The sequence below is a fragment of the Sapajus apella genome, unplaced genomic scaffold (genome assembly GCF_009761245.1).
Source record: "Sapajus apella isolate SASKATOON/1434 unplaced genomic scaffold, GSC_monkey_1.0 scaffold10, whole genome shotgun sequence".
NCBI classification, from domain to species: domain Eukaryota; kingdom Metazoa; phylum Chordata; class Mammalia; order Primates; family Cebidae; genus Sapajus; species Sapajus apella.
Window position 1 is genome coordinate 35,708,805 of NW_022436950.1, and position 17,978 is coordinate 35,726,782.

At 41.5% G+C, this 17,978-nt stretch overlaps 1 protein-coding gene across 1 annotated transcript in view; it reads left to right on the forward strand.

The window, feature by feature from the left end:
* The first annotated feature begins 649 nt into the window (after positions 1 to 649).
* The window catches only part of RAPH1 (Ras association (RalGDS/AF-6) and pleckstrin homology domains 1), a 93,814-nt gene continuing 76,485 nt past the window's right edge, over positions 650 to 17,978 (forward strand). The window contains exon 1 of the mRNA XM_032278804.1: positions 650 to 750. The gene's annotated coding sequence lies outside the window, so the exon portion shown is untranslated. The remainder of the gene's footprint in view (positions 751 to 17,978) is intronic.

A 17,978-nucleotide genomic window follows, 5' to 3' on the forward strand; every position in this document is an offset into this window, starting at 1 on the left:
TCAACGACAGTGGTCCTATAAGTGTCCGAGCCAATCCCGGATGCGTTTCTAGAGTCTCGGCGTAAAGGTGGATGCATAAATCTGACAGACCAGGTCGAGGTTGCCGCGTCTCCCAGGGCGCTCGGACAGAGGCCGCTGGGCCCGCTTCTTAGTAAAGGCGAGCAAGGGGTGGGGCCGCACCGGGATTTTCCTCCCCACTCATTCATTCTCTGATTCACTCGTTCCTGGAGGCAGCTCACAGGGACTTGCGGAGGAAAGGCGAGGCACGAGCGGAGCAGCGGCTTGGGTGCGGCCAGGCGCCCGAGGGGAGGGCGGCGAAGGGGAGGGGGGCGCGGGCTGGAGGAGGGCGGCGGGCGCGGCGGCCTGCGCCGGAAGTGAGTGGTTGGCGGCGGGCGGGGGCAGCTCGGGCGGCCAGCGGCGAGTTGTCCCCACTGTCTACCGGCCCTCAACGCCGCCCTCTGCGTCTCTGCTGGACGCGGCCACACTCTGCTCAGCCGCCGCGGGGCGCTGCGGCCGCCCCGCCCCCGCTCTCGCCGCCGACACCGCCGACGCCTCCCGCCAGCCAGTCAGTCAGTCAGTCACGGAGCGCGCGGCGCGGGAGCTGCCGGCCCTAGCTGCGTCTGTGGCGAGGGAGCGCCGCGCCCGGGGAGGAGGCAGAGGCGGCGGGAGCTGGAGGAGCGCGAACGGCGGCTTCCCTACCCCAGACCGTGACGGTAGCTGGGGCCGCGGAAGGGTGGAGCGGCTGCCGCGGTGAGTGCTCAGCCTCGCCCTCGGGGCAAGGGTAGGGAGCCAGCTGGGCGCGGAGCCTTGAGGCGCTCCTGCGGCTCCTGCCTCCATTTTCCCGGCGCCTGGCCGGGCCATCCGGGCGCGGTGCGGGCGGCCGCAGCCTGGGGCGGGGTCGCTGCCAGGTTGGGGCTCGGACCTGGGCAGCTGGACCGCGCCCGGCCAGTGAGTGGGGGTTGGCGGGGCCTGGACTGCACCCTGCGCCCCTGGGGACCGCGACTGAGGGAGACAATGAGATAAGGGGCCGCCTGGGGAGGGTGCGGTTAGGTTTCTCAGACCCGGCATTGGCGGCTGGTGGTCCGGGACCGGACGGAGGAAAGGACTCTTCCCCTGACCAGCCGCAGAAACCAGCCACTGGATGTCGGATTGCTTGGGTTTCGATGCCCACATCTTTCCTAGATGAGTTCAGTGCAGAGACTTTGAAAGGCGGGGCGCCTTCTGTGTCTTTTTTCTAATTAAGCAGGCTAAGCAATTGCTCCATTGCTTTTTAACCCTATCTCCTCTCGCGGTGTGCATTATACATTCCCGCCGGAAATCCAAACTGCAATTCATGGCGGGGGAGGGGGGGAGGGACGGAGGGGGCAGTGTGATAGTATTAGGATGCCTTCGTGTTAAGACAGGTTGGCAGATGTGGTTTTCTTAAGGCAGTGACTTAGGGTGTCCTCACTGTGTGAGATGGAAACCGCATAAACCTTGTAAGCTCGAAGACATGGTTTAATAAGAAATAAGAGTCTTGGGGGAGTTACATGTTTCTTGCGTGTGTGCATTTCTTAAATTCTTTGGGAAGATCCGTTGGGGAAATCCGGGAGAATGGAAAAGTTCTTCACTCAGTCTTGCAATAAGGGTTGATGCTGTCTGCAGCATTTCTCAAGGAGATGGGGAGAGCTGCTTATGTAGGTAAGTCCACAGTTAACGAATAGTAAAGGTAACGGGTTAGGGATGAGGCGTGATCGGATTATTAAAGGGTCCTATTGAGTCCATGGGGATATTAAATTCAGCATTTATGGAATACCTACTCTGTCTGTTAGGTCGGGGGACACCAGGTGAACAAGCATGGGGTGGTGGAAAGAGCTTTTTGGAGCGGGGCAAACCGTACGCCCTGGAATTGGCTAGCAATGTGATGTTGGGTAAGCTGTTGGACTCTGCAATAGAGTCCCTGTCAGTAAAATGGAAATAACACCACCTGTTTACCTCCCCAGATGTTTTTCATGCAGATTAAATGAGATAATGTATGCAAAATGCATAGCACCTTGCCTGGCACAGAGGTATTTAACAGCACCTTAAGCTCCTTTCCTCCTCGGGGTGGTTTTTTTTGGGATGCAGTGCAGGGGGTGAGTGAATGTAGGTAATTGTAATACAGTGCATCATATAATAAAATGTTGAGGTGTAGGAGAGCGAAGAAGAGACATTAATTCTATATTGAGGAGGGAATGCACGGTAGCGCCGGCATTTAAGTGAAACCTTTAAGGATGAGTAGGATTTCAGCAGATTCAGATGGGGAGGGGGAGGATATTTCACGTAGTGGTGGTGCTATCCTTTGAGAGCCGAATTAAGGAGGAGGACCTTGGGGGAGGGGCAAAATGGAGACGTTCAATAGCTTTTAACTCTTGTTGAGTCTGACCTTCAAAGATTGCCTTGGTTATTTTGCTTTTTGTGTGGTGAATTTTCCAGAAACCAGATATATAGCTCTACTCAAGTAAGTACAAAAGCTTAATTCATGATTTTTTGAATTAGACATTTTGTATTAGATTGCTGTCTCTTCTGTTTGAATTTAATTAAGAATTATTTGTAGATGTTGCCTTGTGATAAACATTAGCTTTATTTGTTAGAAGCAGCAGCTAATTTTTCAGACCCAGAGGTCTCACTAAGATTAGAGTATGTGGCTGGATGAAAGGAGTGGAGTAGTGGGCATATTGGGTGTGTTTTCATAAATATTGAACACTTTTTCCGAAGAGGTGTTTTTAACCATTGTCTTTGATTATGAGGTCTTTTGGTTTTACTATTCACACTATTCACAGATTCTTGGATACACATTATAGAATTTCATGGCTTTGGTTGCCTTGGTTTGGAAGTGATTGAATGTCAACATTAGTATTGTTAATCCCAAACACTTAGTTTTAGGAAAATTAATATTAGTGAAACAAATGTGACCTCAGGCAGATAACTTATCTTGGACTCTTAATTCCTTTACATATAAAATGAGAAGTTTTAAGAACCAGATCACTGGTTCTTAAAACTGTTTCACTCAACTGGAAAATTTCAGAGATCCTGCAGATGTTTGACTTAATAAAAATATATTTTAAACTTGTAATAGTAAAAAGTGACGTATGACATGCACTGTTTTAAACACTTTATATGTGCTAATTTATTTAATTTTCACCATAACCTTGTGAAATAGTCTGTTATTTGAGAAAACAGGCACAGACAATAAGTTAGTTGCCCCAAAACTGCAGAGCTATAGTGGCAGAGCTGGATTTGAAACTGGGCAGCCTAATTCTAAAGCTGTGTCCTTAACCATGTTTTTACACTGCCACCAAAGCAACACACACATACTCTCTTAAAAAAAAAGTGGTAAAGTATACATAACATAAAATTTACCATTTTAACTATTTTTAAGTGTACAGTTCAGTGGCATTAAGTACATTGTTGTGCCATCATCACCACCATCTCAAGAACTTTTTTTTATCATTCCAAACTGAAATTCTTCCCAGTGAACAGTAACTCAGGAAGCTGCAGTGAGCTGTGATCATGCACACTAGATGACAGAGTGAGACCCTGTTCAAAAACAAAATGGTAACTATCCATTCCCACTCTACCCCCCCCCCAACAGCTTTTCTACTTTTGAATCATACAATATTCTTGTGTCTGGGTTATGTTACTTAGCATACTGTCTTCAAGATCATCCATGCAGCATGTATCTGAATTTCATTCCTTTTTTAGACTGATTAATATTCATTTGTATGTATATATCACATTTATGAACATTTGGGTTGTTTCCACCTTTGGAATACTGTGAATAATGTTACCTTGAGTATTGCTATACAGCTGTTTGAGTCCCTGGCTTTGGTTCTTTTTTCATTATTTCTATATACCCAGAAATGGGTTTGCTAGATTGTATGCTAATTCTGTATTTAATTTTTGAGGAACTGCCATATTGCATTCCACAGCAGCTGCACCATTTTACATTCCACCTAGCAGTGCCCAGAGGTTCCAGTTTCCCCACATCTTGCCAACACTTCTAGTGTTTTTTTCTTTTTTTTGATAATAGCTATTCTAATGGGTGAGGTGGTATTTCATTGTGGTTTTGATTTGAATTTTCCTAATAATTAGTGATGATGAGCATCTTTTCATATGCTTATTGTCCATTTGTATATCTGAGGAGAAATGTCCATGCAAGTCCTTTACTTATTTTTAAATTAGGTTGTTTTTTGGTGAGCTGTAGAAGTTCTTTATATACTCTGGATATTAACCCCTTATAAAATATATGATTTGCAAAGATTTTCTCCCATTTTGTGAGTTGTCTTTTCATTGTCTTGATAGTATACTTTACTGCACAAAAGTTTTAACTTTTCATTAAGTCCAATTTATTTTTTCTTCTGGCTGTGCTTTTAGTGTCATGTCCAGGAAATTGTTACCAAATCCAATGTCATGAAGATTTTTCTTGTTTTCTTTTAGGAGTTTTATAGTTTCAACTCTTATGTTTAGGTCTTTGATCCATTTGGGGCTAATTTTTGTAAATTAGGTAAGGGTCCAACTTCATTCTTTTGCGTATGGGTATCCAGTTTTCCCAGCATGATTTGTTGAAAGGACTGTCCTTTTCCCATTGAATGGTTCTGGCACTCGTACTCATTCATATATACGTGTGTATATGTATATGTGTGCGTGTGTATATAAATTTTTTAACGCTTTGAAGACCATAGTGCTACATGGTTCTACATGGTTATTTTGGGGGTGCAACGGGGCAGACATTCCTAAGAATAAAGCTTTTCCTTTTATTGTTTAAAACATTTGGATCAGTATATTTGAAGTGTATCCTGAAGAGCTGCAACTGCTTACCTGACTGAAATCAAAGCAAAGCACACAAAAATAAATGGATTGTTTAACACCCCTAACCCTCAATTTATATGAGTTTACAATAAATTAATATAATGTATTTGAACATAAAATAGCAATGCTTTTGCCAAGCTTTATATATTTGGGAGGCTGTAAAATTTTACCTGGAAGAATTTTGTTGTGAAATAGTTTTTAAAACTCCAGATTATATGATCTCTGAAGCTTTTTCATATGCTCTTACTGCTGTTATTTTAAGATATTTTTCATGGTTTAAGGCAGATGTCTTAAAATATATCACTTATGACTTAGAAATTGGTTTGTTTTGGGCCGGGCACGGTGGCTCACGCCTGTAATCCCAGCACTTTGGGAGGCCAAGGCGGGTGGATCACGAGGTCAAGAGTTCGAGACCATCCTGGTCAACATGGTGAAACCCTGTCTCTACTAAAAATACAAAAAATCAGCTGGGCATGGTGGCACATGCCTGTAATCCCAGCTACTCAGGAGGCCGAGGCAGGAGAATTGCCTGAGCCCAGGAGACAGAGGTTTCGGTGAGCCGAGATCGCGCCATTGCACTCCAGCCTGGGCAACAAGAGCGAAACTCCGTCTCAAAAACAAAAAAACGAAAAAACAAACAAACAAAAAAGAGAAATTGGTTTGTTTTTTTAAGTATATATGTATTTGCCCTTAATAAAATGCATACTGGGCTGGGGGCAGTAGCTCATGCCTGTAATCCTAGCACTTTGGAAGGCTGAGGCAGGCGGATCACAAGGTCAGGAGATCGAGACCATCCTGGCTAATATGGTGAAACCCTGTCTCTTCTAAAAATAGAAAAATTAGCTGGGCATGGTGGTGCACGCCTATAGTTCCAGCTACTCAGGAGGCTGAGGCAGGAGAATTGCTTGAACCAGGGAGGTGGTGGTTGCAGTGAGATGAGATCGCCCCACTGCACTCTAGCCTGGTGAGAGAGCAAGTCTCCATCTCAAAAAACAAAAAAAATGCATACTGGTTTTCTGCTCTAAGCAGAGCTAGGCATAATAGAAAAATCTGAGATAGGTATTCTGTTCTCCACAGTAGAGAGGAATGCCAGTTTAGGTATAAACAGGGAATCAGTAGAAGATGACATTGAAGAAGCAGGGACCACAAAGAAACAGAAGGGTATATGGGTTGAAAATGGGTGAACAGAATCAATGTGTGTCCTCTTAAAATACTCATATCTCCACACGCTAAGAACAGAGAAGCCATTTCTAGCTTTTTTTTTTTTTTTTTTTTCCAAGACAGTCTTGCTCTGTCACCAGGCTGGAGTACAGTGGAGCAATCTTGGCTCACTGCAGCCTCTGCCTCCCAGGTCTAAATGATTCCCCTGCCTCAACCCCCCAAGTGGCTGGGACTACAGGCACATGCCACCACACCCAACTAATTTTTTGTATGTTAGTAAAAAAGGGGTTTCACCGTGTTGGCCAGGATGGTCTCGATATTCTGAGCTTTTTTTTTTTTTGAGACGGAGTTTCGCTCTTGTTACCCAGGCTGGAGTGCAATGGCGCGATCTCGGCTCACCGCAACCTCCGCCTCCTGGGTTCAGGCAATTCTCCTGCCTCAGCCTCCTGAGTAGCTGGGATTACAGGCACACACCACCTTGCCCAGCTAATTTTCTGTATTTTTAGTAGAGACGGGGTTTCACCATGCTGACCAGGATGGTCTCGATCTCTTGACCTCGTGATCCACCCGCCTCAGCCTCCCAAAGTGCTGGGATTACAGGCTTGAGCCACCGCGCCCGGCCTTATTCTGAGCTTTTTATCCACCTGCCTCGGCCTCCCAAAGTGCTGGGATTACAGGCATGAGCCAGCTTGCCCAGCTGCCATTTCTAACTTTTTAAATGCCTTCCAAACACAGTTTTGGTGGATTTTGAATCCATTTATTTAAAATTTATAAATACAAATCCTCCATCTATTTGCAAGAATAGCTGATTGACAAATAGGGAGAACAAACTTTTTACTAGCCAAATCTGTATAATTGATGGGTAGAAACTTAACAGTATCTCTAAATAGAAAGTACAGCCAAAGATGTACTTTTGTTTTTGGGTGTATGTTTCTACATGAGCTGCCTTTTCAGCTAAGCCAAGCCTTAAAAACTAGTAACATAAACAGATTCAAGAGCCAGATTTTGAAATTTCTGTGTTAACAAGTACTATACCCAAGATTTTTCAAATAAAAAATGCATCATTCATTGCTACTGCCTTAAACTATGTTTATTCTAAAAACTTAGCATAAAAAATGTTTTAAACCATTAATGTTTATTAAGTACCCTATTCACAGATAAGTGGGATCACTGAATTCCTTTACCAGTTTCCAGTGCTGTTTGTTACAATATGAAATAAACCAAATAAACCAAGACATAATTATTCTTTATAAATAAACATTATTGGAAAATTACAGAGAACAAATTATGTTTGGGAAACATGCAAAATTGGGGTTATATAAAGAATATATTGTATTTTCAAGTCACATTATTGGTTGTTTTGCTGTATTGATTTTTTTTCTTTTTTTGAGACAGGGTCTCACTCTGTCACTGCAGCCTTGACCTCCCAGGCTAAGGTGATCCTCCTGAGTAACTGGAACTATAGGCATGTGCCACCATGCCTGGCTAATTTTTGTATATTTTGTAGAGAAAGGTTTTTGCCATTTTGCCCAGGCTGGTCCCAAACTGGGCTCAAGTGTTCCACCTGCCTCAGCCTCCCAAAGTACTATGATTATAATAGGCATGAGCCACCTCGCATGGCCTGCTCTATGGATTTAGCTAATACTTTTCTTAACATATCATACTCGGTAAGGTCCTCCTAAAAGTAATTTCTAAAAAAAAAAAACAAAAACAAAAAAAAAAAACTTTTTTTTTTGAGATGGAATGCCTAGGCTGGAGTGCAATGGCTCAGTCTTGGCTCACTGCAACCCCTGCCTCCTGGGTTCAGGTGATTCTCTGCCTCAGCCTCCTGAGTAGCTGGGATTACAGCTGCCCACCACCACACCCAGCTAATTTTTTTTTTTTTTTTTTTTTTCCGGTAAAGGTGGAGTTTCAGCATCTTGGCCAGCTGGTCTTGAACTCCTGACCTTGTGATCCACCTGCCTCAGCCTCCCAAAGTGCCGGGATTACAGGTGTGAGCCACCGCGCCCAGACTTCTTTTTTTTTTTTTTTTTTTTTGAGATAGCGTTTCACTCTGGTTGCCCAGGGTGGAAGAGTGCAATGGCAGATCTCGGCTCATCTCAACCCTCACCTCCTGGGTTCAAGCGATTCTCCTGCCTCGGCCTCCTGAGTAGCTGGGATTACAGGCATGCGCCACCACACCCAGCTAATTTTTTGTATTTTTACTGGAAACAGGGTTTCTCCATGTTGGTCAGACTGGTCTCAAACTCTCGATCTCAAGTGATCCGCCCACCTTGGCCTCCTAAAGTGCTGGGATTACAGGCGTGAGCCACCGCACCCGGCCCATAAAACGTTTTTATTGAGGAAATCATTTACTATTAAGACTGTGTCCTCTCTGGAATACCAGTCTACTGTAGAAAGTTATAAAAGGTTAGATCCTTTATTACTGAAAAAGAGTCAATATATAAAAGATAGTAGACCTCGGCTCACTGTAACCTCTGCTTCTCCCCCTCCCCCTAGGTTCAAGTGATTCTCCTGCCTCAGTCTCCAGAGTAGCTGGGATTACAGGTGTCCACCACCACACCCAACTAATTTTTTGTATTTTTAGTAGAGATGGGGTTTCACCATGTTGGCCAGGCTGGTCTCAAACTCCAGACCTCAGGTGATCCACCTGCCTTGGCCCCCCAAAGTGCTGGGATTACAGGCATGAGCCACTGCACCCAGCCAATAAAACATTTGTAAAGAAAGTCAGTAAATTGAGACTTTAATAAAATTTATTCTTCAACACAGTTGAAATTATAGGCTTATTTTAGAAGCCTAAATTTGAATTTTGCATTATGCTTTTAGGAATTATCCAAGGTGAATTTAAAAGTACTCTTAATTAAAAATAAAAAATTAAATGTTTAACTTAGTAATTGAGTAGTGTTTTATAGACTTAAAATTTTTTCATGTCCATAGTATGTTTTTCTGAACACCTCTAGCAAGGTATAAAACATTTTGCATTACCCTTCCCTGTACCTTTTTCTTCTCTCTGTGTCCTTTGCCCATCCCCAGAGCAGCTGCAGTCTTAGTTGCTTCATCATAGATAGGTTTTGCCTGTTCTATAACTTTGTATTAGTTAAATCGTAACTACATATGCTTTCATGCTTTCATCTCCAGCTTCTTGCACTCAGCATGTGTTCTTTTGTTTTTTGTTTTGTTGTTGTTCTTGTTTTTTGAGAAGGAGTTTCGCTCTGTTGCCAGTCTAGAGTGCAGTGGCACAATCTCGGCTGACTGCAAGCTTCACCTCCCAGTTCAAGTGATTGTCCTGCCTCAGCCTCCCGAGTAGCTGGGACCACAGGCACGTGCCACCATGCCCAGCTAGTTTTTGTATTTTCAGTAGAGACAAGGTTTCACCATGTTGGCCAGGATGGTCTCAATCTCTTTACCTCTTGATCCGCCTGCCTCAGCCTCAACGTTTTTTTGAGATAGTGTCTCGCTCTGTCAGGTTGGAGTATAGTGGCTCAATCTTGGCTCACTGCAACCTCTGCCTCCCAGGTTTAAGCGATTCTCCCACCTCAGCTTCCAAGTATCTGGGATTACAGGTATGGGTCACCACACCTGGCTTATTATTTTATTTTATTATTTTAGTAGATACGAGATTTTACCATGTCTGCCAGGCTATCAGCATGTTTTTAGATTCATCCATGTTGTTGTTTATATCAGTAGTTCTTCTTAGTGATGGGTAATATTCAATTGTATGAAGGTGTTAATATGGCCGGGCCTGGTGGCTCAGGCCTGTAACGCCAGCACTTTGGGCGGCCGAGGCAGGTGGATTGCTTGAGGTCAGGAGTTTGAGACCAGTCTGACCAACATGGTAAAACCCTGCCTGTACTAAAAATACAAAAATTATTTGGGCATGGTGGTGGGTGCCTGTAATCTCAGCTACTGTGGAGGCTGAACAGGAGAATTGCTTGAAACCAGGAGGTGGAGGTTGCAGTGAGCCGAGATCATGCCATTGCACTCCAGCCTGGGTGACAGAGCAAGACTCCATCTCAAAAAAAAAAAAAAAAAAAAAAGAATATGTTAATATACCAGATTTCTTATCCATTTTCCAATTGGTGGGCAAGTAGGCTGCATCCAGTTTGGGACTATTCTGAAGAAAATGGCTATGATATTTTTGCACAAGTCTTTTTATGGACAGATGTTTTATTTATCTTGGGTAAAGGAGTGGGATTGCTAGGCCATTTAGATAGATGTTCCTCCTTTAAAAAACTTTGTATTGAAGAACAATATATAATCAGAAAATTGCATATATTAGAAGTGACTTCTAACTCTAATTATGCTATAAAGTCTTTTAGTTTGCTTGTTTCTTTAAAACAATTTTTTACTGCTTTACCAAAGTATAATTTCTACATAATAAACTGCACATATTAAAGTGTACAATTTGGTAAGTTTTCATACACCCTTGAAACCATCACTATAATTAAAACTGAACTTTTCCATCATCTCCCAAAGTTTCCTCACACCTCTTTGTAATTTGTCCCCCTCTCTACTCCTGTCTCATGGCAATCTGTCACTGTGGATTAGTTTGCATTTTCTAGAATTTTATATAAATGGAACCATACAGTGTCTTGTTCTCTGCCTCCCCCAACCCACCCAAGTCTGGCTTGTTTTCATGCAGAATAATAATTTTTAGATTCATCCATCTTGTTGCTTGGATTAGTTCCTTTTTATTGCTGAGTAGTATTCCATTATGCACATAGGCCACATTTTGTTTTTCCATGTACCTTTGATAGAAATTTAGGCTGTAGACAGGGTTTCGTTTCTTGTGGATAAATATCTATAAGGACGTGCTGTGGGTTATAGGGTAGGTATATTTGTAGACAGGTTTTCATTTCTTGTGGATAAATAGCTATAAGGACGTGCTATAGGGTATGTATATTTTTAACTCTAATTTTAAAAATGGGCAAATTTTTCCAAAGTTGTATCATTTTATATGTCCAATAGCATCATATGACACTTATAATTGCTGTATAGCCTAAGACCTGGTATTGTCAGTCTTTCTCATTCTAGCCATTGTAATGGGTATGTAATGACATCATTGTAGTTTTAATTTGTCTGTCTCTGATTACTAGTGATGTTGAGCATCTTAATGTTCTTAGCCATTTGGGAAATGACAGCAAGTCTTTGCCCATTTTAAAAATAAGACTATATATCTTTTCTTAATTATTTAATCTAGATACAAGTTCTTTATTGGATATATTTGCAAATATTTTCTCTTAGTCTGTAGCGTGCCCCCCTTTTTTTTTTTAATCAGATGGAGTTTTGCTCTGTTGCCCAGGCTGGAGTGCAGTGGCACTCCTGCCTCTCGGGTTCAAGCAGTTCTCCTGCCTCAGCCGCCTCCTGAGTAGCTGGGACTACAGGCACATGCCACCATGCCCAGCTAATTTTTTGTATTTTTAGTAGAGATGAGATTTCACTGTGTTCGCCAGGATGGTTTGGATCTCCTGAACTCGTGATCTGCCCGCTTTGGCCTCCCAAAGTGCTGGGATTAGAAGCATGAGCCATCACACCTGGCCATCTATTTTTTTACTGGTGTCTTTTGAAGAGCAGTTTTTATATTGGTCTTCATCAAAATTACCAATTTTTCATTTTATGGTCAGTGTTGTCTGTGCCCTAATAAATATTTGCCTACCTCAAAGTTCAGAAAGTATAAACCCATGTTTTCTCCTTGGAGTTTATAATTTTAGCTTTCACATTTCAGTCTATGATCTGTTTTGAATTAATTTTTATGAGTGATATCGAGACCTCTCCCCCATTTATATCTAGTTGTGCCAGTGTCATTTGTTAAAACAAAACAAAACAAAACAAAACAAAACACTTTCCTCATTGTCTGCTTCAGTTCTGACATCCTTACTCAAAATTGTTCGACTGTATGTATGGGTCTGTTCCTGGACTTTCCCTTCTGTTACATTGACGTGATTCTCTGTCCTGTTGCCAGTACTGCATTGTCTTGATTGTTTGACTGGATAGTGAGTCTTGAAATCAGGTAAAGTAAGTTTCTCCCCTACTCTTTTCAAGGTTCTTTTTTGTTTGTTTGCTTTTGAGACAGAGTCTCACTCTGTCACCCAGGCTGGAGTGCAGTGGCACAATCTCTGCTCACTGCAACCTCTGCCTCCCAGGTTCAGGCGATTCTCCTGCCTCAGCCTCCTGAGTAGCTGGGATTACAAGTGTGCACCATCACACCGAGCTATTTTTTGTATTTTTGGTAGAGATGGGGTTTCATCATGTTGGTCAGGCTGGTCTTGAACTCTTGACCTCATGATCCACCTACTTCAGTCTCCCAAAGCGTTGGGATTACAGGCATGAGACACCGCACCTGGCCAGAAGCAGAGTCTTGCCCTGTTGCCCAGGCTAGAGTGCAATGGTATTATCTGGGATCACTGCAACCTTCGCCTTACTGGTTCAAGCGAATTTCCTGCCCCAGCCTCTGGAGTAGTTGGGATTACAGCCTCCTGCCACTGCACTTGGCTAGTTTTTGTATTTTTAGTAGAGACGGGATTTCAGAATGTTGGCCAGGCTTGTCTCAAGCTCCTGACCTCAGGTGATTTGCCCATCTTGGCTTCCTAGAGTGCTGGAATTACGGGTGTGAGTCACCGTGCCCGATCCCTTTCAAGGTTCTTTTGACTATTCTAGGTCATTTGCTTTTCCATATAAATTTTGGAATAATCTTGTCAGTTTCTTTAAAAATGCCCACTGGGACATTGGTTGTAATTACATTGAATATACCTAGTTCATTTTAGGGGAGAACAGGCATTAATAATATTGCATCTTCTAATTTATTAAGATGGGCTATCTGTCCATTTATTTAGGTCTTAGCAATATTTCCATTTTTCAGTTGCCTTACAATATGTTATGTAAACACTGCATGCTGTCATATTTCATTTCCTATAGCCAAATTATTATTTACACATGGCTTTATTTTTATGATATAAATCGAGATCTGGTATGGAGATTTTTCCATGTGATAACATTATTTAGTGCATAAAGGGACCATCTATGACAATACTGGAAATACAGGAGACTAAAACAGATATCTTTTGTTATGTAAAAGTAGAGGTTTAAAGCTGTTTACAGTTTATTGGCACAATTCCTTGTATGGTTTTGGATATTAATATTTAAAGAGGCCTATCTTGAAAAGATCCATGTCCAGCCCTATTTTACTTAATATTATTCTGTCCCTTTGAATTTTATATAAACAATGTACTTTCTGTTTTTTCAAAAATCTGCATTTTTGGCTGGGTGCAGTGGCTCACGCCTGTAATTCCAGCACTTTGGGAGGCCAAGGTGGCAGATCACCTGAGGTCAGGAGTTGAGACCAGCCTGGCCAGCCTGGTGAAACGCCGTCTATACTAAAAATACAAAAACTAGCCAGGTATGGTGGCTCATGCCTGTAATTCCAGCTACTTGGGAGACTGAAGCGGGAGAATTGCTTGAACCCAGGAGGCAGAGGTTGCAGTGAGCTGAGGTTGTGCCACTATACTCCAGCCTGGGCGATAGAGTGAGACTGTATCTCCAAAACAAAACAAAACAAAACCTGCATATTTTTCTAATCATGTGATTGCCTTGATTTATACTGGTTCATAGATCCAGTTCATTTTTTTTGTTAGAATAAGCCAATTTTTCCATTCCCCTTTTGGGGGATAGTTACTTTGGATGCCCCAGTGAACATTATTTTACATTTCTCCTGGTGCTCCAAGTCAGACACTTAGAAGTGGTTTTGCTGGTTCATAAGATATGTAATTTCCAAATGGCTCTCCAAAGTGATGAGGAATATATGTCCTGCTGGAATGTTTCTATTGTTCTACATCCTCACCAACCCCTCCTTTTATTGTACTATTTTTGCCAAGTTGATGAGTATAAAATGGTTGGTTTTTTTTTTTTAAACCAACATTCTTTATTATGTTTCTAGGAGTATAATTATTAGAATAAGGGGTTCTGTCGTTTGTTTTTTTGTTTTTCTTTTAGAGACAGAGTTTCACTCTTTTTGCCCAGGCTGGAGTGCAATGGTGCAATCTCGGCTCACTGCAGCCTCAGACTCCCGGGTCCCAGTTCAAGCAATTCTCCTACCTCAGCCTCCCAAGTAGCTGAGATTACAGGCACGAGCCACCATGCCCAGCTAATTTTTGTATTTTTTAGTAGAGACAGAGTTTCACCATGTTGGTCAGTCTGGTCTTGAACTCCTGACCTCGTGATCCACTCACCTCAGCCTCCCAAAGTGCTGGGATTACAGGCGTGAGCCACTGTGCCCAGCCTGATCATGCAATTTTTAAAAAAATTTTTTAGCCTGTTGATATGATATAATGGATTGTATTAATTGATTTTCAAATGTTAAGCTTCCCTTTCATACTTGAAATACACCTCACTTGGTCATGATGTATAATTCTTTTTATACATTGTTGGCTTCAATTTGTTAATATTTTGTTGAGGATTTTTACATCTATGTTCATGAGAGATCCTGGTTTATAGTTTTCTTTTTCTATAATATCGTTCTCTGGTTTTGGTATTAGGATTATGCTGGCTCATAAGTTATGATATATTCCCTCTGCTTCTATCTTCCAGGAGGGATTGTATAGAATTGGTATAATTTCTTCCCTAAATATTTGGTAGAATTCACAGTGAACCCATCTAGGCCTTGTGCTTTCTGTTTGGGAATTATTATTGATGGAGGTTTTAAAATAGCTACAAGCCTATTCAATTGTCTATTCTTGTATGAGTTTTAACAAATTGTGTCTTACAAGATGAGATGGTTCATCTCATCTCGAGTTATCAAATTTATAGGCATAGAGCTTATTTGTAGTATCCTTGTTTTCTTTCTTTAATGAGATAGGATTTTGTTCTCTTGCCGGTGCTGGAGTGCAGTGGTGGGATCATAGCTCACTGTAACCATGAACTGGGCTTAAATGATCCTCCTGCCTTAGCTTCCCAAGTAACTAGGACTATAGACACATGCTATCATACTCAGCTATTTTTAAAAATTTTTTTTGTGGAAAAGGGATCTTGCCGTGTTGCTCAGGCTGGTCTTGAGCTCCTGGCCTCAAGCAGGAGGAGCTCTCACTCGGCCTCTCAAAGCTCTAGGTTGTAGGTGTGAGCCACCACACCTGGCCTATAGTATTCTTTTTTTGTGTTTTTTTTTTTTTGAGACGGAGTCTCGCTCTGTCACCTAGGCTGAAGTGCAGAGGTGCGATCTCAGTTCACTGCAACCTCCGTCTCCTGGCTTCAAGCGATTCTCCTGCCTCAGCCTCCTGAATAGCTGGGACTACAGGCATGTGTCACCACACCTGGCTAATTTTTTGTATTTTTTTTTTTTTTTAGTAGAGATGGGGTGTCACTGTGTTAGCCAGGATGGTCTCAATCTCCTGACCCTGTCATCTACCCACCTCGGCCTCCCAAAGTGCTGAGATTACAGGTGAGGTCACCATGCCCAGCCTCTTTTTCTTTTTTCTTCTTTTTTTTCTTTTTATGAGATGGTGTCTTAGTCTATTGACCAGGCTGGAGTGCAGTGGTGGGATCTTGGCTCCCTGCAACTTCCACCTCCCAGATTCAAGCAATTCTCATGCCTCAGCCTCCCAAGTAGCTGAGATTATAGGTGCCTGCCACCACACCCGGCTGATTTGTGTGTGTGTGTGTTTTTTTTTAATAGAGATGGGGTTTCACCATGTTGGCCAGGCTGGTCTCAAACTCCTGACCTCAAGTGATCTGCCCACCTTGTCCTCCCAAAGTGCTGGGACTGCAAGCGTGTACCACTGTGCCCTACCTTATAGTATTCTTTTATTTTCCTTTTAATGTCTGTACGATCTGTAGTTATGTGCCTTTGTTCATTTCTGATATTGGTAATTTGTAGTCTCTGTTTTTTTCTTAGTTAACCTACCTAGAAGCTTATCAATTTTATTGATTTATTTTATTTTTTTAAGAACCAGCTTTGGTTTTGATTTTTCTCTCTTGATTTCCTGCCTTCAGTTTCATTGATTTTTGCTAAGATTCTTACTCTTTTCTTCTGCTTATTTAGGATTTAATTTGTTCTTGTTGTAGATTTCCAAGGTAGAAACTTAGATTGTTGATTTTAGGTCCTCTTTTCTAATGCAGGCATTCAGTGCTATAACTTTCCCTCTAAGCAATTGCTTTTGTGTTTTCATTTTCATTTTGTTTAAAATATTCTTAAAATTTATTTTGAGATTTCCTCTTTGACCCATGTGTTATTTAAGAATGTGTTGTGTAATCTCATGTATTTTGAGACTTTTTCCAATTATATTTGTTATTGATTTCTAGTTTAGTTACATTGTGGTCTGAGAGCAGACATTATATACAGTTTCTATTCTTTTACATTTGTTAATGATTGTTTTATGGTCCAGAATGTGATGTCTTGGAGTATGTTAAGTGTGAGCTTGAGAAGAATATTCTGTTCTTGGATGAATTAGCCTGTAGATGTCAGTTATATCCAGCTGATCGATGGTGTTGTTGAATTCAACTATAGCTTTCCTGATTTTTTGCCTGCTAAATCTGTCCATTTCTGATAGAAGGATATTCAAGTCTCCAGTTATGATAGTAGATTCATTTCTTTATTTGCTGTCTTTTTAAAAATTTTTTCGCCTTGCATAGTTTGATGCTCTGTTGGTAGGTACATATGCATTCAGGATGTAATGTTATCTTGGAGACCTGACCCTTTATCATTATGTAATACCCTTCTTTATCCCTGATAACTTTCCTTCCTTTAAAGTCTGCTGTGTCTGAAATTAAGATAGCTACTCTTGCTTTCTTTTGATTAGTGTTGTTAGGATGGCATATTTTTCTCCATTGGTTTACTTTTCATCTATGTGTGTCTGTATTAAAGTGTGCTTCTTGCAGACAACATAGAGTTGGGTCTTGTTTTTTGATCCACTTTGACTTTTTTTTTTTTGGAGATACAGTGTCACCCTGTTGTCCAGACGGGAGTGCAGTAGTGTGACCTCAGCTCACTGCACCCTCCATCTCCTGGGTTCAAGCCTTCCAAGTAGCTGGAATTACAGGCACACACCACCAAACCTGGCTAATTTTTGTATTTTTAGTAGAGATGGCGTTTCACCATGTTGGTCAGGCTGTTCTCGAACTCCTGACCGTAAGTAATCTGCCTGCCTTGACCTCGCCAAAATGCTGGGATTACAGGCATGAGCCATCATGCCTTGCTAGCAATCTCTTTTAATTGATGCGTTTAGACTGTTGATGTTCACAGTGATTATTAATATAATTGGATTAATATCTGCCATATGTATTACCATTTGCTATTTCTTACCCTTGTTCTTTGATTCCATTTTGTATTCTTTTCTTTTTCTGCCTTTTAATTGAGCATTTTATATGATTCAGTTTTCTCTCCTTTCTTAGTGTATCAGTTGTACTTCTCTTACTTTTTTTTAGTGATCACCCTAGACTTTGCAATATACATTTAAAACTAATTAAAGTCCACTATCAGGTAATACTGTACCATTTCATGGGTATAGTGTGGGTACTTTATAACAAAATATGAATTCCTCCCTCCTGTCTTTTGAATCATTGCTGTAATTTACTGATATGTAAGCAAACATAAGCGTACCTAATCACATATATCATTGACATTATTATTTTGAACAAACTTATCTTTAGATCATTTAAGAACAGTAAAAGTTATACCTTCACTGATTTCTTCTTTTTTTTTTTTTTCTTGGTGCACGACTTGGATATGAACTATTTCTTCTTTGATGCTCTTCCTTTCTTTGTGCCAGTTTGCGTGTTTTAACTATATCATTTTCCTTCTTTCTAATGAACTTATTTTAATATTTCTTGCAAAGCGCTTCTACTGGCAACAAATTCCTGCAATTATTGTTTGTCTGAGAAAGTATTTTTCCTTTACTTTTTGCCAGGTACAGAATTCTAGGTTGATTTTTTTTCTCTCAACGCTTTAAATGTTTCCCTCCACTCTCTTGCTTGCATGGTTTCTGAGAAGTTGGATATAA